This window comes from Solea senegalensis, linkage group LG5, assembly GCF_019176455.1.
Source record: "Solea senegalensis isolate Sse05_10M linkage group LG5, IFAPA_SoseM_1, whole genome shotgun sequence".
In the NCBI taxonomy this organism is placed as follows: domain Eukaryota; kingdom Metazoa; phylum Chordata; class Actinopteri; order Pleuronectiformes; family Soleidae; genus Solea; species Solea senegalensis.
This window is the reverse complement of record NC_058025.1, coordinates 4,664,273-4,687,089: the sequence shown is the minus strand read 5'-3', so window position 1 is coordinate 4,687,089 and position 22,817 is coordinate 4,664,273. Positions and strand designations below refer to the sequence as shown.

At 43.9% G+C, this 22,817-nt stretch overlaps 1 long non-coding RNA gene across 2 annotated transcripts in view; it reads right to left on the bottom strand.

Moving 5' to 3' along the window:
* Positions 1 to 22,817, bottom strand: part of LOC122770078 — a 40,143-nt gene that overhangs the window by 505 nt on the left and 16,821 nt on the right. The window lies entirely within an intron of this gene.

The following is a 22,817-nucleotide window of genomic DNA, read 5'->3' as shown; positions in this document are numbered from 1 at the left end:
AATAAGGAGTTATTCTAGTTTGACCACGAGCTAACGGCTAAAACTAAAGGACTTTACCATAGCGCACCTCTGCAACACATTGTTCCTCCATAAAGCTGTTAAACGTGCGCTAACCAGTGAGAATAACACGAGAGGAGGGGAAAAAAGAGCAGAGATTATTACCCCCCCACACACACACACACACACACACACACACATACAGAAAAGTACATTTAAATCTCATCATGGTCAAAATTTGAGGTCTTGCTGCTGCTGCTGCTGCTGAAATGGCTGACTGCTCTCGTGGTAATCACTACTGCTCTTACATTAATTCATCTCCAGATGAACATTGCTCCACCGGGGGCCTTCCCTGCTTCGGCCTTTAATTAGCAGCTCCACGATAAGATGAGACACTACAGCAGAGACACAGTGTTATGACTGTGTGTGTGTGTTTATAGTGCTTAAATATTAACACTGACAACGTCACATGTGCCTTCATTAATGCTGATACGTCTGATTTTGAGGGTGGAATTGACGTATGTCGGTCGGTACGTTACGTATTGTACACGTGCTTAATAAATAGAAATAATAGAAGACATTTTTTTAAATGTAAAAAACCAGGCATTTACAAGAAAAATTCACAAGATTAATGGCACATTTCAAATTAATTAGCACGAGTGTGCGGGGTACAACCGTGCACAGCTTAATGTCTAACCGCCATTCCCTGAGTAGTGAGAAGGCAGAACATTCAGCTCAAAAAAAAAAAAAAAAGGGAACCTAATAGATTTCCCAATTCTAATCCACACGAATGAATAAATGAGTGGGGACACGTTTGAAACTCTGGGCTGTGTCCCATTTCTCTTCCTCCTCCTGACAATAACAACCGACACAGCAGAGAGGACTGCCCCCTAGTGCCACTGTCTGAGTGTGACAGCGCAGGGAGGCAGGAGGAGGAGGGGGAGGAGGGAGAGGAGGAAGAGCGAGCACGCTTGCTTTGAGCATTAGCAGAACGGCAGCTTTTCAGTGGCCATCCAATCAGAGCGCACCCATGGCAACGCATTCACACATCCAGCGGAGCTAGGTGACAAATGCAAATGCCCCCGAGATCAAGGTTTCCTCCTCAGCGATGGCGCTGCACTTGTTTCTCTGCCGCTTTCATGTCCGAATGAGGATGATGATGATAATGAGAGGAGGAGGAGGAGGAGGAGGAGGAGGAGGAGGACAGGCCTTAGATGATATGGAATGCTGCATCATATAATATTAGTGTCATTCACGCAGCACGTTGACTGACAGTTTATTAAAGAAAAAGGAAGAAGAAGAAGAAATGCACAATTGTACTGTATTCATCCATTTTTCATGTTTGAATTGTGGATTCACTTTGGGCCTCAAACGGCAGCACAAACGGGAGCTGCAGCCGACATCACCGGGAAGAATTAGTACAGTAACAAATGCATTTCTGTAATTGCATCCTCACACACACACACACACACACACACACAGTGCCATCATTTCATCCGCAGGCCTCCTCCTGTTGCTCCGCGTGCCTGCAGGTCGGCCAGACCTCATTTCCCAGCGTTATATTCTATTAGGCCGATGATGCACATTGCATTCAAAGTAAAAAGTTCAACCTCCAGGTCTTCCCACGCCACGCATTGCTATAAAGCCAGAGCCTTAATTAGCGACGCGTGGCACCGTTTTCAGGAAACGTGACGCGAGAACACACATTTTACGTCCGTCAATTCGTTTGCACTTTGTTTGTGTGTCGAGGGGATTTAAAATCATCCGGAATCACAAAGGAAGCATTGGACGCGTAACACGTTTAACTTGACCTTGATTATTTTAACCACGGTGCGTTTAAAAATGCTTAAATTTAGCCTTCGCACGTACAAAAACTTAAAGTTTCCCCTCATCAGAGTCAATTCTCTTGAAAGGTTAACAAAAAGGAAACCAGCAGCATCTCCTCCAGGGTCATCACCATAAAATGAGTATTAGTATTTTCTCTTTAAACCAGCGTTAAACGCACAAGCTTGTTCAGAGTTAATTTGCCGTTTGATCCCCCGTTTGTCTGCGGGGAGGTCACGTATTGACACCCTGTTGCATCCCAACAACCTCTGACCTCTCACTGTGACCTGTGGTCCCCGAGGAGGGTGTAAACCGGCCCCTGGACAGTTTGCCCTCTGGCTTATTCTCCCCCCCACATAGCTCACACATCAGTGTCTCTATCACAATGTCAGAGGGACGGAAGGACAGAGGGACACCGGAATGTGATGGAAGGAGGGAACGTGCAGAAAAAATGGATTTACTTATTAAGTCGGGGCAAAATTATTTGTGTTCCCCCCGGCTCTATACACCGAGGAGACGTACGAAGAATTACCAATAAGCAATATTTCACACCACAATATGGAAAAAGGCAACGCGCACAGACAACCGAGGACACCTTCATCATTATCAATGTTGTTTCTAATGAAAGACAGAGAATTATATATCACTTTTAGCACATTACACAGAGAGAGAGAGAGACGGAGAATTCCCTCTGAAGGTTTTTCTTTTCTTCTTATACAACGAAAAAGAAAAAAAAGACTATTATTTGTGAGGGTGTATGCGTATTAAGCAAGAAAAGCAACTATCATTTATCTTCTACAATGCATAGCTGTAAATTATGGCATTATCTCTGCTGGCACAGGGGGGATAGAGGGGGATGGGGGCTGGAAATAAAGAAAGGGTGTGTGAATAAAAAAGAAGGGACACACACACACACACACACACACATCCTTCAGCCTGGAGTCAATGAGAAAGATTATGTTTGGCCTTATCCAGTGAGGCCTGTCAGATTTATTTCCAACATCAAGGGGCTCTCTGCTGTCTGCAACCCCATCCATCAGTGACCTGTCTGGGTTTCTGTGTGGTCAAAGTCGTGGACGAAGGCTGGGAGTGGAGAGGTAATGGAGGTTAGGAGGAAGTGTGTGTGTGTGTGTTGGGCAGCAGAGGAGGAGGAGGGGCTTGGTATGAAACGGGAACGGTTGCCAGGGCAAACGGGGCCCGTGGCATCCGCCACCGTCTGGCATCCAAGGGTGCAATGATGGGAGCACTAGTCCTCAGTAAGTCACCAGTGGAGGTGAAAGGCACTGTCACGGAGATGAAAGGGGGCCCCCCTCTCCGTATACTCTGATCTGTTGGAGAAAAATGAAAAAGACAGACCAATAAAGGGAGGGGAGGGGAGTGAGGGAGAGAGAGAGAGAGAGAGAGGGAGAGTTTTGGAAAAGCTTAAAATCGCTGCACTGTATTTCATGTCAATACGTCTCACATTTGAAATGCTTATTATAGATTGGGTGTGGAAAAAAAGGGGGATGTGCTTCCACTGCTCAGGGACATGTCCCCACACGCACACACACCGTTCCCTTCACCCGGTGTGTGCCTGCATGTGCCACACCACCCGCCCCTGTCGTTCTGCACGATGTATCCTAGCAACTATTTAATTAAAATAGCATCAGCAAGGATGGAGGCTTTTTCTTCCCCCTCCCTCACAAGGATTTCCTCCAATCTCGGAGCTTCTCGGCGCACCATGAATCACGACTGACGCCGCGTCTGCCGCCCGCATTGTGCTTCCTTCCCTTCACAACCTCGTCGTCTTTGTTTCTACTTTGATGAGTTCCTCGCAGGCCTGCGCTCTCGCCACCGTCGCACCTGGTGTGATCCACGCGGCGCGCTGGCACCGCAGCTTTAACTGGCACGAGATTTAAACGCAACGGCGTCGTTATGATGCCACAGAGTTGTGCAAACAAGGCCGACACCTCTCTATCCTTCAGTGTAAGTCTATCAGGAATAATAGAATGCCTCCTTCTCCTCCTCCCTGCTCTTCTTCTGCCCTCCCCGTTGCCTCCCATTTTCCCTTTGTATGCCAAATCACAGCAGCAAAAAAAAAAGAAAAGAAAGAGAGACGCCTCTCAACATGCTCTACATGAGTGCCAAGCTCGGGCAATATGGAGCAATTAGAGAAAATGTGAAGCAGCTCGGCGTGTCGGCGCACATTCGGCTCACTGTCACTCAAAGCACATCCACGACTTCTTCTCTGCTCTGAGAAACAAACAACGCTGCAGCAGTTGGGGTTTCGGGCGCTGTCAAAACAGAAGGCCCGATCTCTTGCTCTCTGTGTTTTTCACTCGGCGGCTAATGGATGCCCTGATCCGTCGTGGAGCAGCTACCTTGATTCTGTTCTGTAAGTACACGTGTGGACGAGGGGATGCACGGCTCCTTCTTCTTCCTCGCGTGAGCTCCTCTGTCATTACTTAAGAAGCAGGCAAAGTCGCGGCAAATGGCTTTAATGGCCCTCCGTCCAAATGGGCGCATTATTGGCTTGACCCTTGGCTCCAGGTACCAAAAAAAAAAAAAACGACATACTTCCACCTCTAATGCCTCCTTGTGCATACAATTTCCATCTCTGCAGAAGCACAAAAACCCCTCCAGGTAAAAATAATACAATCATACACGTGATTCTATATAATCGCTACTTGGAAAACCATTTTAATGCAGTTTATGGGCGTTTTGGACTAAAATCTTCATTATGTTACTTTCTATATAATATAGAAAACGCCGTCTGTCCTACAATTTTCTCAACAGGCGGTCGACTTCAGACTGATTCCTGCTTCTGATGTGTATTTTTTTTTTGTACTTTTTGTGAAAAGCACAAGGATAATACAAACATTACTCATTATACACACACACACACATATATATACATATATATATATATGTATGTATATATAGATATATACATATACACACACACACACTATATGCCTCTCCAGGTTTTAGGATTGCAATCATGTGAACTCAGCGTTGCCTATAGCACTTATAGCCTATATGTAAATCCTTGAAAGTGTGTGTTCACACTGTGATTTGCATAATGGCACATGATTTTGACAGGTAGGACGAGAGAGAGAGACCCCTTGACATTTTTATAATAGCACTTTACATGGTGGACAAGGTTTGGGGTGGGGGCATAAAAGGAGGCGGTATACAATATCCAGTGTGTCTCACACTCTCAGAAACAAGGCTGTGACCTACAGTACACGCCGTCTTCACACAACAAAAGGGATTTACCTGCGATTTATCCGCTCTTAATGTTAACTCCACTATTCAATTAGAATGAGGGAAAAAAAAAAAAAAAAAAAAAAGACTCTTGTAACTTTTGTGAAAGTGATTAAATGTAAAACGGGCTGTTAAAACTGCACATGAGAGGATTCATGGAACTGTATGGGAACATACACGTGTCTAATCTACTGAGATTTTCATGTGGATGCTCTGGAAGATTATTTTAATCCTGCAAAGACTGTGACACATAAACGTACCTTTTCTATAAATTGAGCATTTTTTCCACCTATAATGTGAGTTTTTCTTGTCTTTGCTCTACTGTCTGATAATTATATATATATTCTTTTTTATGGATGTTCTAAAAAGAGGCCAAAATACAGTTTTTAAGAAAAACAGGTACAAAGAATGATCTAGATCATTTATTTTTCTTGTCGATTAATTGGATTTTTCACACACACACACACTAATGTTTCTGTGCCAATGGAGGAAGTATAATGCAAAACTCTTCTTCATTTTGAAATTCACATTCCAGCCAAAAATAGTTCTTCTCTCACAAACTCATAACGTCAGATCATTTGAACTCATTTACCTTTTGCTCCTGCTGCAGAGAGACAAAAATGTGGTTTGTATGGGTCATTAAAGCATTTTATAACGAACCTCTCTCTTTCTTTCTTTCTTTCTTTCCGTCTCTCTGCTTATGAATTTTATTCCTGGGTTCAAATGAATCCGGCAAACAAGTCCCTTGTCAAAGGCCGATAAGACTGATGGAGTCTTAAAGAAGCAGGGTGGGGCACAGAGTCTGTGGGAGAGGCCACAGACAAATTAAAAGGTCACAGACTTTGATGGCTTTCCCCCCTTTTCCTGTGACACACGCCCCTACGTCGTGTCTGAGTGACACGTGCGACAATGCTGGTGTGTTTTTTTTTTTTTACATCGTGACAATGCCGTCGCCTCGGGGGCCATATGCTGCGGGCGACGGCCGTCCACGAGTCCGTCTGTGCGCTTCCGTGGGAACCGCGTGGCGAGACAGAGCCGTGGCGAGCCGTCTGACCCTTCCCCAAGAATAACGTTGTTGGGATTTTTTTTCATGTAGTCTGGGACATGACGAGACAAGAGCAACCGATAAGCAGCAGTCATTGCTTTGTAGCTCGTCGTGAGGAAAGTAGACGAGGCGGGATTGTGTCCGCCGACACCGTGTTTGAGACTGTTGGAGGCGAGGGGGGGTGGGTTTTTTTTCATCACACGTGTGATGAAAGCGACCGCGTGGCTAATTCATGATGAAGAAAGTGAATTTCAGGTCATTTTAAAAACACACTTCCTCTCTCTCTCTCTCACTATTTCTGTCGCGCTCTGCTCTCCTGAGCTCTCGTGTTTTTTATTTTACATCGATGTCGCACGTCAATCTCACTGCAGGCTTGAAATGACACACATACACACTTTCACACGTACACAGACAACTCATTAAAATGCATAAAATCCTCTCACACACACACACCCACACACACACACACACCCCTGCCCCATGCATTAATTAGCACGCCGGTAACAAGCTAGCCTCTCTATTCACACCCTGAGCCTCTTTCATTAGCATGACAGTGGCTAGCAGCGGCCAGGGGCCCATCGGCTGCACGGTTCTCTCCTCGGGGCCTCTGATTAATGGGAGAACCCCCTAGGACGCAAACTCTCTCCATTCCTTTCATCATCGCACCCACGCAGCGTCTTTTTAGATGATCCCTCGACCACAGACTGTCAAGTGTACCTGCTTCTATGGACCTGACCCTCTTTTCCGTCCCTCTTTGACTCTCGTCTCCATCTCGCCACACTCCATCTTTCCTCAACTCACTCTGGCCCACTCCAGTGTACTTCCCTCCATCTCAGTCTAATAGTCACCTCCCATCTCTCCTTAGACCCCTGAGCTTATTTTATTTCACTATAGCTCCTAATACATGTATGCAAAAGGAAAGGGGGGGGGTGTTCTCCTTCTCTTTGCACATACATGCTCATCACACAGGCCTGCTATTTTAAGTCAGCTCTTGGATTCACAATAGCAGCCCCAGGTGACCCAGAGAAGGGTTCTCTCATTCTATAAAGGCTTATGCTTATTTCTCACTCTCAGAAAAATCACCTTTCCCCCTCAGCGGTGAGAGATCTGGACAGCCTCACACCTGACGTACAGGGGTGGCTATCATCTCCGGGCCTCGCCCATCGGGGTCTTCCTCCCCCCCGCCTCCCCTCGTCCAGCCTGGATTTCAAGGCAAAATGTCTCATTAGCTGTGGTCCTTGAGAGAAGGGCACTCAATTTCAAATTCAGTAACACATTCCCTTTGAATGGGACTGCGAGGCAAAAAAGGAGAATGGGGAGGAAGGAGAGAAAGGAGGCATGGGAGACGGTCTCCGTCGAAGGATGAGGCCTTGGACCTGGAGGGAGGGGAGTGAGGTCTGCTGAGGCAGTTATAATTTCACGCCATCATTACCTCTATGGGTTGGAGATTTATGCTAATGCCGTTTCAGGAACGAGGCGCTGGACAAAATGGGTTTACGGTGGGATAAAGAAACCCACGTAGTCGCTTTTGCCATAGCACGGGCCCTTTTTTCCCCCCCAACGCTGAACACGTGTGCCAATGTCTGCTGTCCACTCGCTTTATTTTGTATTATTGGCAGGGTTATACTTCTCACACCTCCAGTTCTCTATCCAGTTGGTGGCGTGCTCTTGTTTCAGGTCAAACCAGACAACGGACAAGAACAAGGTAACCATGGAGACTTGCGCGAGCTTGAGGAAGTGACCCACACGTGTACAACCCTGAGCTCAAAGACTACAAGGGCGTAACAAAAGAGGTCAAACTCCCGATCAAACAAATGATCAAAAACACAGTCACGTATATGTGATGGTATCGATGGAACATGGTGAGTATGAGCCAGCTCTAATTCACAGTAAATAAAGGATGGCTTTTGTCTGTATAAACACACACAGGGACATTTTATTCCATACGTTTTCCTGCATTGCAGCATTTCATGAGATCCGCTCACTACCTGACATCCACTGTGTCACACACCCCGCATGGAAACCAGTCAAAACTCCCATCATAACTTCACACCAGTCTAGACGGAGGTGAAAATCAGATCTGGCTCTACCACGTGCAACCGGCCCTCTTCCCCCTGCAGAGCCGAGAGCTCAGGTGCACGTCTCGCTAAACTCCACGCAGGAGCAGAATCGCTCCGAGCTGAGTGGTGCAGCGTTTGTGATGTGGAACACACACCCCCCCCCACCCCACGCGGCTTCGGAGATCGTCTCCCGGAGCTCAAGAACGCCGGGTCCGAGGCGCTTGCTTGGTGGTGTTCCAGCCACATACGGCACTGTCACACTTTAATGATGGTACGGCAGCAGCGATAGGCAGCAGGGGGGCGAGCTGACTTTCTCCTAACGAGGAACCGTCTCACGGAGAGACAAGTCAGGGGTTTGAGGGCCGGGCATGATATCGCAACATAACACATCACACAGAAGATGAAGAAAATGTCGTCGTCTCGCCCTCCAGCCAGAGCGGAACTAATAATTAGGATTAGCTGATGTTACTCGTGGCGGGCGGGGGGTCCTGGCGTCCCGCGGCGTCTAATACTTAATGGCCGACGTGCAGCAGCTGAGAGGCTGCAGCGCAATAGTGTGGGAATCGATTGGCGCTGACCTTTCAGGGATCCCTCATCGTGACCTATCGATTACACCACCTATTGATCTGCTGCAGCCGCGGACATCAGAGAGGAGATCAGTGGTCGGACTCGCACCGTGGTGAGAGGGAGGGATAGTTATCGTCAAGTCCAACTGTCCCCCCCTCCAGCCATGCTGGACAAATCTGATCATAACTCTCACCAGGAGGTCAGGCCTCGCTAATAATAAAGCAGGAGGAAGGATGGAAACAAAAGAAGTAAAAGGAAAGAAAGAAATCGATGAGAGGTTGCACATCAAATAGCAAAAGCACCAGTGGCAATATCACTATCCAACACACACACACTGAATCATTATGCAATATTGATTATTACTGTGATACATTCAACCCCAGTGTGGGAAAAAAGACGAGTCATTCAAGCTCTAAAAATAAAAACAGCAAAGCGTAGGTTGTCATTTTTAAACCACCATCAAATGAGTTCACACGGGATTAATATCAGCTCTAGATGTGACACCTTAAAAGAATCATATATTATTAAAAAGTTCAATCAATTCATGAGCTTAATTAAAACATCTCAAATAATCAAAATGGTTCAACTTTGTTTCTTGATTGATCTTGCCTGTGATCTAAACAGTATGTCTTGCTCGGACATTCCGTGATCGATTGCTTTTGTCTCATGTGTTAAAATCCTTGCTGAGGAAACATCACTCGTGTTTAGATCTTCCCCTCGCTGCACACAGGAAGTGTTGGAGTCAAAGGCAACGCTGACTAAAATAATAATACATACATTTCTCTTCACGGAGAACAAAGAAAAAAAATGACCACAATTTTACACACTGCAGCTTTAATTTGAAGCCCCAAAAGAAACGTGTACAGTGACACGTTCCTGGATATTGATGACAACACATCTCACTGCAAAGGTCACACTAAGCCGCCAAAACTCTGAATAATTCAGAAATGATAAACTGTACTATAACTTTTTTTTTTGTTCCTTTCATGAATGGTGCGCTCATATACTAACATTTATAGTGGCAGAGGCTTTTCGTATCTATTTATTACTTTTAAAAGGTGGGAATTACGAGAAGCCGGTAGCTGAAATGCATTTAAGGGGGAAACCTCCAGGGTCTCACTTATAGGCGAGATGACATTATTCCACTGATAAAGCTGCACTTTGTGATTTAGGATGAATTAAATGGCATATTTTCACATAAGAAGTGTAGCTATAGTTTCTTTTTCAAGGGAAAATGTGCTCTAACTGCTGTAAAGGGCGGGGGGCTTGGATAATTTCCCCTGATGTTTATTTTAAGTAAAATTATTCCTTTTGCACCTGGCTATTCATGTCAGAGACAATTCATTTGTCAAATGAAATCTGATTGTCTGAGCCTGAATTAAACATTAGGGGATGTCTGCTCCAACTTTTTTTTTTTTTTTCCTCTCTTTTCATCAATGCATGACATTTTGGCTTCATTATAAGGATATTTTAACGTTTGCAAAACCCAGTGCCAATCAAGATGAAACTATACAGTAAGTAGATGATGTGATTTCCAGGCAAGAGAGTGCGCTCCTCTCCTCCAGACACTGATACGAATTTGTGAAAGTGAGCATACTTTAATATAATGGCTGTCAAAAGTCAATTCCTCCCTCCCTTAATCCGTCTCTTACTGCCGCAAATTGAACTGTAGGACACGCGGCGCGTTTGAAAGAGTCGCTCACAAATGTAGTGGGAGCTGGGGAGGAAACTGTGGGAAGTGCAGCAGGCAGCCGCTGTCTGTTAGCAGAGCAGAAGGGTGAGCACTCGTGCCCTACGGCACACTGCAGGGGCTAAAACGTTCCTCCACATCTATGCAGGCAGCTAAGAGACTGGAGGCATACATGGGATTACGTCCTGTGCTATTGCCCCAGGCAGTCACCAGGAGAGGCCCTCACACACACACACACACACATATACAGTAAAAACTGCATACACAAGCACATGCAACACAGTGGCAGTGAGTAAGACGCTTCCGTGAGTGTGCATGGGCTCACACACACACAAGGTTTTTCTATTTTCTATTTTAGAAGAACACCACATATGACACGCGTGAGGCAAAAATATTATTATTATTACTTATTTGACCTGTGGTTTGTGACTGTTGAGGCCTAGGTTGGCCAAAATGTCAAGATGTTAGTTTTATTACACATTTCAAACTGGTTGCCAGTTCAAAAATAGTAGTGAAGTCAGCATGGAGTCAATCAAATGAAGAACAAAAAGAGGCCTCTTATGCCTCAGGAGCAGCATGCAGGTGTGTAGCTGATCAGCCACCACAAGCACATGTGAACATCACTAAAAATGTCACTAAATCTTCAAATTCTAATCACAAACCATCCATTTAATCACATTTTACCTCTAAAAAGACCCTCTATGAAACATCAGAGCGAGGAGGAACTATTGATTAGTACTAGTTGACGAGTGTTGACTTTGTATTCGTTCGTCTCCCTTAGAAAACATCACATTTAAGTCAACACCACAGCAAACCCCATAATCCCATGTGGCGCCCTGACATCAAACTCTAGCTATTTTTTGTTTTAATCAAGTGACCACAGGGGCAGAAATGACGCACTGTGTTTTTGTATTTCAAAAAAAAAAAACGTTAGCGAGGAAAACTTTTGACAAGCAGTGAGTGGTGACAGCCAGCAGGTTACTAAACTGACAAAACAACAATAAAAGAGGCAGTTTGTCTTTATCTGAGGAACACATAATACAAAGTGCAAACCCACATTTAAATATTGCCTAACTAGCACTTACTGTGCACATTCGGGGTTCTTCACTTTTACACTTTGTCTTATCAAAACACGTTTAGCGACAGTATTTTCCCTCCAAGGTCTCCGGCTGTGTCGGAGCCGCTGGTGTTGTCCCCCCCCGACCGCACGCCGCTTTGGATAAAAGCGTCGCATAAATGTGAGAATGTAAATGTGATGTGTTGGGAGAGTTACTGTATTTATAAAAATAAAAAAAAAAGACAAGGAAAAAGTGGTTCCTTCCTCCGTGTCCAAGGTGACATTGGTCTCTCCCTTGGCATTTTGCAGGGAGACCCAACAATAAATGTGTATGTTGCATAAGAGTAGAAAGGTCACATGAAGGCACTAATGTGTTCCAGAGATTCAATTCTACATCTTAAAAACACATAATTGTTGTATTAATAACTGCTCCCCGCAGAGTCTCGGATAATGAGACTGAAACTTTTTAGCTTGTACAGTCCAAACATCTTTTGAAATCAATCCATATTCAGGTTTCCGGGGTTCTTTTATGCTCCAGCGGGTGTAAAAATGTCAGGAACATTTCTCTCACTTCCCTCCCCCGCCCCTCCCAACCCTCGCTCCCACATTAACGGTTAGTGCTTTGGAGTAATTGTAATTTGAATGTAACCCCAAAACTGTTTAATGAGAGCAATGATCCGCAGAGGGAGCGCAGGTAAAGTGCTTTTAACGAGAGGGCCCTTATTTTATTTTATTTTTTTGTTAACCAGCCGGAGACGAGCGAGGCTTCAATTTCACATTCGGCTTCAAAGCTTCAGAAATTGTGCCGACGAGACTTCATTTCCTCTTATCTGCCGGCGTATAGGTCCTCATACGGCGAGAGTGCACGAAGGCGAGGGGAATGTGGGTGAAGATGTATAGAGGACGCGGCGAAGACACAAAGACACGGGAAGACTCAAACTAGCTGAATATGATGTGAGAAGGGGGTAAAAAAATGGAGGCAGTTGTTAGAGAGTGCAGCGGGAGTGTGGGTTCTATAGTCCCGTCCTCCTCCAGACAGACCTTAAAAGACACTTTACACAGACGGAGAGTTTGCATGAGTACTGCACCGACTCTATATCATCACTGACATGGGCCAGGGATTAAAACACCATGCTTTGGTACAAAGAAGATGTGTTGAGTATATTCTGAAGTGAAAGAGGGAAAAGGTGTGCTACTGTTAGGGCTAAACACTGCCTTGCACATAGTCATGATTTGTTCCTGCCATGAACCACAGCAGCAGGAACACTGGACCTCTGACTCCTGATGAAGAAGAAACTGACATATAGACTGCAGCCACTTTATTAGGCACACTATTATGTCCATTTGTCTTGTCTTATAGGATCAAAGTCCTGAGGTCCACAAAAAACATACACTTACACATTATGGATATTCAAAAACCAAGAAAACACATCACAGCAAAGCTGAAATGTGCTGTTTTTATTGGAGTGACTTGTTGAGGGAGATCCTATCTTTAATATGTTTGACATTTCAGGCCAAAGAACCTCTATAGAAACACTTTCATTCATTCATTCATCCTCCACATAAGGGTGAAAGGCAGGTCACCTACTCCCTAAATCTGCATGTTTTTGGAGCTGGTGGGAGGAAACCAGAGAACCCAGAGAAAACCCCCACACGCTCCACACAGAAAGAAACCTCGTTCTGATCAGGTCACAAACCCAGAGAGAGTACTAACCACACCCCCAGAACACTTTACTTCATACAAGTATACACAACAGTTTCTTAACACAATCATTGGGTTCAAACACGTGACTTCAGTGCGCTCTGCTTCCTGCGTGGAGGAAGACTCGCCAGAGCCAGCGAGTTGCTGCTTATAAAAGGGAGAGACCGTGATCACTAAGCGGCAGCACCTGTGTCAATCAGCGCACCTGTGAGCCTCGTCACACCTGCTCCTGACGGCCACGCCCACTTTCAGACACGCCCAGTCTGAAAGACACTGCAGATGCATGCAGAGAAGATAAGATAAACCTTTATTAGTCCCACAAAGGAGAAAATGGACGGTGTCACGCCTGCAAAGACAGTAATAATAAAGTCTTCATCTTATAAAGTTTTCAGAGCGGCAGAATTTTAACATCTTTAGCTTTCGGATAAATTCGTCAAATTTGGAAAATACGTCACAGTTCAAAGTTCACTGCGTTAGTTTTTATGAACAAAAACAAAAGAGAATATGGAAAAAAAAACTTGAAGCACACACCCCCAGGATGTCCATATAAGGCGTTCCCACAGCAATTTACCATTGGTGCAGCAGTGGTACTTATAATAACACAATAATTAAGGGTCATGATGAAACTTTCGTCACAGATAAGTAAAGTTTCTTTACATGACGTGAATGTAAATGAAGAAATTACAGAATCCTCGTTAAATTTACACCAACATGAGCTTATACTGCACTTGCACTGAAACAAGAGTCACAATGCTCTAAGAGTTTCATTCAATAGGTTTTTTGTTTTTTGTTTTAAATCTAAATTTATACCTCAGTTCAGTGGCTGCTTAAATTTTAAGTCCGACAAATCTGCCTGATCTAGCGTGACATTCTATTTAATGCCTACACTAAATGGTTCAAATAAAGTATACTGGGTGATTTAGTGGCATTAAATCCACAATGTGGGGAGATAAGTTTGAATTGCCTTGCCTCTGTGGTTACGTTTTTCAGGAGAGCAGTAATTTCCCTTTCACTGAATTTACCGAACAAGCTATAGTTTGCCGTTAATTCAAATAAAGTCATCAAATAAACGCTGTCAAACCAAGTGATGTTTTATTTATGGTTGTTTGCTGCAGCTGCTGCAAAATGTCTAGTTTCTAAATGTGAGTATAATGGCTGTAAAATCAATGATAATAATGTCACTATGTGTTAATTGTGTTCTATTGTGACATAAAATAACACAAATATCCATGGAAAAGCAGATGTGATCGCTCCAAACCCCAAAAATATGAATCACAGTCCAACAAACCCGAGAATTGACCTCTTTCCTTGTTACAATTGCAGAAAACTCATTAAATTGTTTGAAATGATGATTATTTTCAGGGTATTTAACAGTTACATTGTTTATCCATCAAACTAATCCCCAAAAAAAAAAAACAACACTGTTATTTATTTATTTAGAATCTATTACAGAGGAGGTCATTGACATAAAACTTTATGTCTCCAATTGGACAACCACATTAACAACATCAGAAAGCAATAAATAATATAGATTACTGTATGTCCTAGTCCTGTGTGTGCGTGTTCTTGTATGTGTATCTTTGTGAGGACATTTTGGCTGGTCCCTTAGACCCTCAAAGTGTTCGTATGGACTTTTTCTGCTTAATTTAATCATAAAAGGACCAGAGGACCATTTTTGCACAATAACGGCCAATATCTGGCAGTTATTTACAATTTACTGCACGTTAAAATACTGAAACAAAAAGGGTTTGTTTAGGAAAAACACAACAGATTTTGCGTGTTAAATTTGAACATATTTACGATCACATTTTTTGAGTCTTTGTCTCTCAATGTGCACAAACAAAAAAATGTAAACTATGAACAAGTGTTCGTCTCACTCTCTCTCCTATTTTTCGGCTTCCTGAAAGAGCGCAAGTGAAATTACCGTAATAACCACATGTTGGCGTTGACGTGCAACGTCTTCACTTTTAGAAACTGTTGGAATTTCTCCGATAGCACAAACGTCCGCGTAATTACGGTGATGCAAAGTGTGCTTGGGCAAACTTGTGGTCAGCGATACGCTCGGTGTTAAAGGGCTTTTTGAGGGTTAAGACCTGGTTTTAGGGTTAGGGTTAGGTTTAGAATGGGGTTTAGTTTAGGTTTTTTTTTTGTTTGTTTTTGTTTTTTTTATCTGGTTAAATAAAGGAAAATAAATGTGTTAATGTTGGTGTTTCTTTTGTCCTTTTCCTATTAGAACCTTTTTTGGTATGTCAGGACCAGTAGTCCTCATGGAGGCCAAAACCCGGGTCCTCTATGAGGACTTCAGAACTGGTAATCTTTAGGGCTAGGATTTGAATTGCGGTTAAGTTAAGGTTGGTTATTAACTGGTTATTATTAAGGTTAGGGATAATGCATTGTCGAATGAATGGAAGTCAATGCAGTGTCCTCGGGACAATAGCCGTGCAAACCTGTGTGTGTGTGTGTGTGTGTGTGTGTGTGCGCAGAGACAACATGTCCATGTTCAATGCACCTCTGTGTTTCTGAAAAAAGGGGAAGGGAAAAATTGGAGCAATCTACTTCTATGCTTTGGGAGGCGAGTCACATATAAAACAACATCTATATTTTGTCAGTAGCATCCTCGCCTAAATCTCCCACTATCCATTACCCAGTAATACAAATCCTAGTGGAGAACTACAGCCAACTCAAGTGCCCTCCCCTACTTCCCCTCATCTTCTGTACAACAAAGCATCGCGGACTAGAGAAATACTGCGGGAAACCTTTGAGGTTGGATTGAATGAATGAAAAAAGAGAAAATGTCATCTTGGAAGATTTCAGATAGAGAGTCTGACAATGAACGAACATCAAAGGGAAATGCAGACCCCACAGTCTTCAAAAGGCACCGTGAGCGGCACATTCAGGATTATTAAATAGATGAATATTGACAGGGTTTTTCTTCTCTTTTTTCTCCCATTTGAGGTGAACGACAACTCAGCTATCTCCACACATCCAACAGGACCAGAGAGGGATGCACAAGCACAACTGGGTGCTCTCCACCTCTCAGCCAGTCACGGCAGCTTTAAATGACAAATCCGTACAACCGCTCTTCCTCTTCTTCTTCTTCATCTTCTTCTTCTTTTTTCCCATCCCTCACTGCTAAACTCCGAGGCCCAGTCAGCGGAGGTTTTGTTTGCTGAACTTCGATATGTCCTTCAGCACTTTGGTCCCATTCATCTCACCAAACAACCCCCAAAGAATTTAACTGGTGGGCAAACACACAGCATATGGGTAATGACGGGGGCACCTTGGCTGTCTGTGTGAATATTTACCCTGTCATCAAAGGAGGGGCATGTATATAAATCTACCCCCCTGCACTCACGGGTTCAGGTTCAGGTTTACGTTGGCAGCGCGGGAGGCAGAAGAGGAAGAAAACGAGCATGTGAACGGTCCTCAGATCCGACAGCCTATGGAACACGATAGAGGGGGAAACTATGTTGTGAGTCTGCTCGGGAAAATTTGATTTCTTTCTCTCTTTTTTTTTTCCCAGGCATTCAGAGGTTGTGTAAAATGTCAGATCTATGAATAAATACATTTGAAAATAAAAATGCCAAAAGATGTGTGTTGAAACGCTGCAGCGCATCCATTTTTCTGCCCTCTTTCCACGATGAAATTGAAACAATGCGGCGTATTGAGTTTTTTTGCAAAGTGAAACAAAACAAAGAGGAACTCGCGACCTCTTTCCCCGCAATATTCTATTCTGCTGTTTAACACCTGATAAACCACCACAATACCATTGTTCAACACCTGATAAACTCAATTCGTGAGGGGCCAAGAAACAATTCTGCCCAAGACAGAAGCAGGGAAATAGTTGCAATCAGCCGCTAGATTGCAATGTTTTTGTCTGCGATTTGGTAAAGTGGAGAGATTCTATCAGGCGATAGTTCTCGTGGCTGATATTCTACTGGCAATACGTTCAGCCCAGGTAAACCTGCAATGGGATGAATAGGCGTTTCGCTGAAACTTTTATATACAGCACTCAGGAGCCTGCATGGTCTGTTAGAGGCAAACAAACCATGCCTGTCTGTTTTTCTCCATGAGTAAAACTCCTCATTTCCTTTTCCACTCAAGCTCGAGCAGACCGCCGCTTTGTCGTTATTTTGTACAGCAGATGTGAACAGGCGTGCACATCCAACCTCGAAAAGCAGAACAAAGCTATAGTTGTTCTGCCCCAAAAATAATTTTATGACTGACCGGATGACTTTTTGGGCCCAGGTCCTTCTTCAAACCTAAAGAAATGCCTCACCCATCTGCACCAGGTCACATGGCTCAAAAAATACTTTTTTTGCGTGGTTTATGGTGGTGTTCCCACTAGCGCAGTTATGTTGCGCTTCCATTAGCGATAGTACCTGGTACCTGGCGAGGCCACAGGAAGAGACGTCCAACACAAGAACCAAGCCGAACAATGCCGATCAGTTAGATCGGTTAAAAAAGACTTAATAATCCTAAAAACGTGGGTTAATCTCCAACAATTACCAGGGAAATGTCTAAAATCTCAATATTTAACAGAGGAGTCTGGTGTATTTAGCGACAGCACTGCCCAAAGCGGCGAAACAACTGCTTTACAAGTCACTAGTCACGCGTTTTTGTGTGGGCGTGTGCCGTGCAGTGATGACTCCGCCCACATTGAGGAGGTACTATTTTGTAATGGAAACACAACCTGAACTGTGCTGTGCCAAGTGTTTGGGCGAGCCTTATGTACAGGTGTTTTCCCAGCTCTCTCCTCTCTGGCGACAAGGACGCTGATTCATCCGGCTTCCTGCAACGGCGCGAGTGAAATAACCGTAATAACCACATGTTGGCTTTGACGTGCAACTTCTCAGCTTTCACATCTTGGGTGAGTTAGGGAGAGCCGGGACGTGTGATGTGACCGAGGCAATGGGAGTCGAGATGGTGGAAGAGGGGCTTTAGTGTCATGGACATTACAATGAAATGTGGCTAACCCTACTGCCAAATCCTGTCATCACCAAAAGGATTTGTCATTACCGTAACTCCTAGATATCGAGAACATTCAAAACACTACGGACTGGCGAACTGTCCAAGGGTGTGACCCCACCTTTTGCCCTATGCCAGCTGGGATTGGCACAGCACCACACCGCGACCCTCGCGTGGAGGATAAAGCAGTAGACGATAGATAGATGGATGGATGGATGGATGGATAAATGGATGGATGGATAGATAGATAGATAGATAGATAGATAGATAGATAGATAGATAGATAGATAGATAGATAGATAGATATAGATATAGAACTACTGTCCAATCACGGACGAGATTCACCAGTAATTCCTAAACGGTCGAATAACTGCCAGATGTTGTAAGTGAAAGTTTTCTTTTTTGACAATTCTACAGTCATAAAATCTAAATAAATCCATAGATAGCCTGATTATCATGATTATCATGATTATCATGACGTCATAAGCGGGTTCATGGTTAATAAATAAGATTTTAGAAGAAAGAAGAATCAACGTGTTTTAAGGGTTAGGGAGAGAGAGGAAAATAAAATAATGTAAAGATGTGAAGCAAAGACAGGGGGGATCTTTAATGCATAAAAACAAAATGGCTGCCAGTCATCAGCACGCACGCAAGGCTGCACCAAAGAGGAGTGAAATGGCAGAGATCCTCGCTGTACACCAGAGACTGTTTCTCCGCCAAGATCCTTCTGCTGCATCTGGCTCTTTGACTCCACAGGAGTCAGTAGCCGTGGTGCGTGTGTGTGTGTGTGTGTGTGTGTGTCTCTACCATCATTTCTCAAGAGCAGCAAGCGAACAAACCTTCTACAGATCAACAAAGCCGTAGTTATGTTACTTCTCGCTTGGATTCTACTGTGAAAACAGAAAAAGGAAATCTCAGGTTCGCATTAAAACAAAAGGGAAAGAAAAAAAAGGAAAAAGAATGACCTTTTCATAAGTAGAAATGTGCGATGTATTTTTCTCTTTTTGCCATGTAGACGGAGGGAAAAACGGGGTGATCATGGCAGAATGATAATGTTTTATTTATTCATTTGTGCTGATGTCTATTTATTATTCAATAGCTCAGCATGTTGGCCTCAAATGACATTGTCGGACTACAAGAGGCGAAATGTAAATGCACATCTGCTTAGTGAGTAGTGAGGGAAAAGGTGAGAGGGAGAAGGAATGTGCGCGTCAATTCTGCGGGATCACGCCGCGGTATAAATAAACATGGCATCATTTCACCGCAGCTCGCAAACAACAAACGCGTGTAAAGTTACAAATTACAATCAGGGCTGATAATGTCTTAGTAAAGTAGTTTTGTTTTGTGATTAACTCATTTATCATGTTTCATTCATCATTTATAAGCACGTGAGCCTATGACCATTGGGTTCAAAACTCAAGTTACACTGTTCCTAATTTAAAAATCATCATCATTTTGTTACGTCCCATAAACCCGATCATTGATCGATAAAATCAGTCGGCGTCTTATAAAATAATCATTTAGACACCGAGACAAACCTGGAGAGGTGTGTCGTCAGTCACACATCTCTGTTTCTTAGTCTCACACACACACACAAAGGCCTTTGTACCATCTTCCACACCAGCTCTCCTCCAGGGGCCAATAGCCTTCTCCAAAGCCCTTTAGAGGGGCAGCAAGCCGGAAAATGACCCCATGCTGTCCCCCGCTCGCCTCGGCCCCGCCCGGTTACGCCCGTTTCCCAGGGACCTGCTGAGGGTCCAATGCCCCGAGGCCTCTCCCTCTCACGCCACACTACCTCCCAGGGCCAAACGTTAACAGGGGGGGGGCTCCTCGCCGCGGACAATGGGGGCCGGGGGGGGAAACGTGGGAAAGAAATGTCACAAGGCTCTCTGACAACCAGGGTTCGACCCCCTGACCTCCAGGGCTGGTCCCACTGGGCTTCTTTATGTAAACACGGGGCGTTCGGACAAAAGCGGAGCCCGCATTAATCAGATTCATAACCTGTGCGAGGGAGACGTGGAGACGCTGAGGTGCGGACGGCTCGTCACCGCTGCATCACTCACAGTCTATGATACAGTATAAAAAAATAATAACCATTTCAATGTAATAATAACCATTTCAATGTAATAATACGCTGTAAAGCTTTACAATTTCATCAATTACTGTGTTTTGTTGCGTAAATGTGAGTATCATGAGTGGGCTGCTAATTAAAATACCCTACTGTAAAATGATCTTTTATATACTATTTTATAACTATTTTACAAACAAAACAATGAACGACGAACTGGACAAAATACATACAACGAAACAAAAGCAGATTAGAGTGGAAAAGTGTTTCCATTTCATGTTTCCACTCCAGATTTATCCGTATTCCTTATGTTCAACATATCAATCAATTCAAAAGGAAGTTTGGAATATTAACATTGATAACCCATAACTGTTCAAATACACGGCAGACAGCCTTTAATGGAGTCGTTAATAAGCTGCAGGACAAAGCCTGGACAATCGTCAATCGACAATCCAGTTTGCCCCCGAATTCCCCACTGCCTTGTAAAACAGTCCTGGTCATTTAACCCTTGACCTCCCCGCTGTCTCTCTCTCTCTCTCTCCATATGGGAAATGCGGGTCAAATGAGGATATGGTCAGCGCCAGACCACGCCCCCTCTGGGGGGGGGGGCTGGCTGCACTGGATGGACACAGCTAAAGTGTTTACTCAGCAAAGGGAGGGGGGGGCAATTTGTTGTAGAGCAAGAGGTTAACAAGGGAATTATTGGCATGTAACGATGCTTAACTATTATTATTATTATTATTATTACTATTGTTGTTGTTATTATCCAGTAATACACTCTTTTTGCAGATAGGATTTTCAACTCAGATTAGTGGCTACAACAGGTTGATATCACTGTATGTACTTAATTCTCTTTTTTTTTCTGTCAAATTTTCTTTGACAGTTTGAGTTGAATAATTTGAATGTTTACAATATAATTAAATTTAATCTCTTTTAATGCCTTCGCTTCTCTATATTGTTGTTTTTATTCCTACTTTGTCTCTGTACGTGACGTCAACCCGTGATCATTTGAATATTATTATTATTATTATATAATAAAATATATAATTTTTATATAATAACAATAATAATAACAATCAATAATATATATATTTTGTTTAATTTGGAACCACCGATTACACAGATTACAGACTTTCATTTTTTGGGTCTTAAAAATGTAAAAAATAAAAACAGGTTTAAGTCATCCTTTCGGTGGGTATCATTACCATTTGAGCTGCACACAGTAAACTGCGGGCCTTATGTGTCCCATAATTATGGGATGATGGGCAGCAAGACAGCTGGTCATCCCATTTTACAAACAATGGGGCAGAACCTGTTTGCTCAAGGCCCTCGACAAGGTTCCCATTGATTGACCCGAACGGCACAAGAGCAACATGTGCATGTCACGGGGGTCAGAGTTCGCGATCCGAAACACCACGACCTCATTCCCAGGAGACTCTTGCTGATGGACTCCCCCGTGCTAATTAGTGGACATCATTAAGGAATTAGTGCTGAACGACCCTGGACGTGACAAGCTGCTGACCTTGCAGTTGCAGTTACGACCACAAAAAACCAAAAAAAAGACTTGGCAAGTACGTGGGAGTTTATGGCCACAATGGCACGGCACTTACACCATCTGTACGACAACAACAGCCTCACACCGGTTGCACACGTCCATGGGAACGTCTTACCTTGTGACGGGGGACACAAACCACACCGTATACAAGTGTGCACGCGGTGACACAAAGCAACATGATAGACAGCATTTCGGTTAAAAAGTAGCGGGGGGAGGAGCAGAATATGCACTGCATGTCATTAACGTCGCAGAACTGTGAGTGGGAAAAAAAGATAATTAACTCTCTAGATGGGGGTCTTTTGGAGGGACAGTCTTTAACGATTGCATTTCCCAGCGTTGAGCTCAAGGTTAACTGCTCTGCATAGAAATAAGGAGGCCAGGGGTACAGCAGCACTTCCTGACCATGAGCTACACCCAGGATTAGCATGTTAATATGCATCTTGTATCCACCTATAAGGATGTGGACGGCCCGTTTTCATATATATATATATATATATATATGAATTAGCATCGGCTAGGTTGAGTTTAATTATCCGTCCATAAATGCAAACTCTCGCAGTACAGCTTTACCCCCATCCTCCTCTTCCTCATCACCTTCGCCATGACCACATACAGACCTCAAAAACCCTACACGGCGGTCCTCTTTATGAGTGCAGCCAGGACGGCCGCATTGTCCCGCGTCTCCTTGTAACCTCCGCGATCGTAAAAGAGAAAAAACTCTGCCTGCCACGGCCTGTGATCCTTTATGAGCACTTTACATGAAGATCACTCCCACAAACAACGCCCTTCAGCCAGTAATGAAAGCCCGAGCGTCAAAGATGAAGATCCGTGTCAGGTTATGAGATTGGTGACACAGCCTGTGTGTGTGTGTGTGTGTGGAGATGACCCCAAAATGTATAGGGGATCAGGATAGGGAAACAACGTGAGATGAATTTTGCGCTATTAGATACTTAAATAGAGATACGTCAACAACTTCTCAACTAAATTCCAGGTTTAAACAGCCAGAAAAGTAGATAAAGGAATGTTGACCCTTTACCG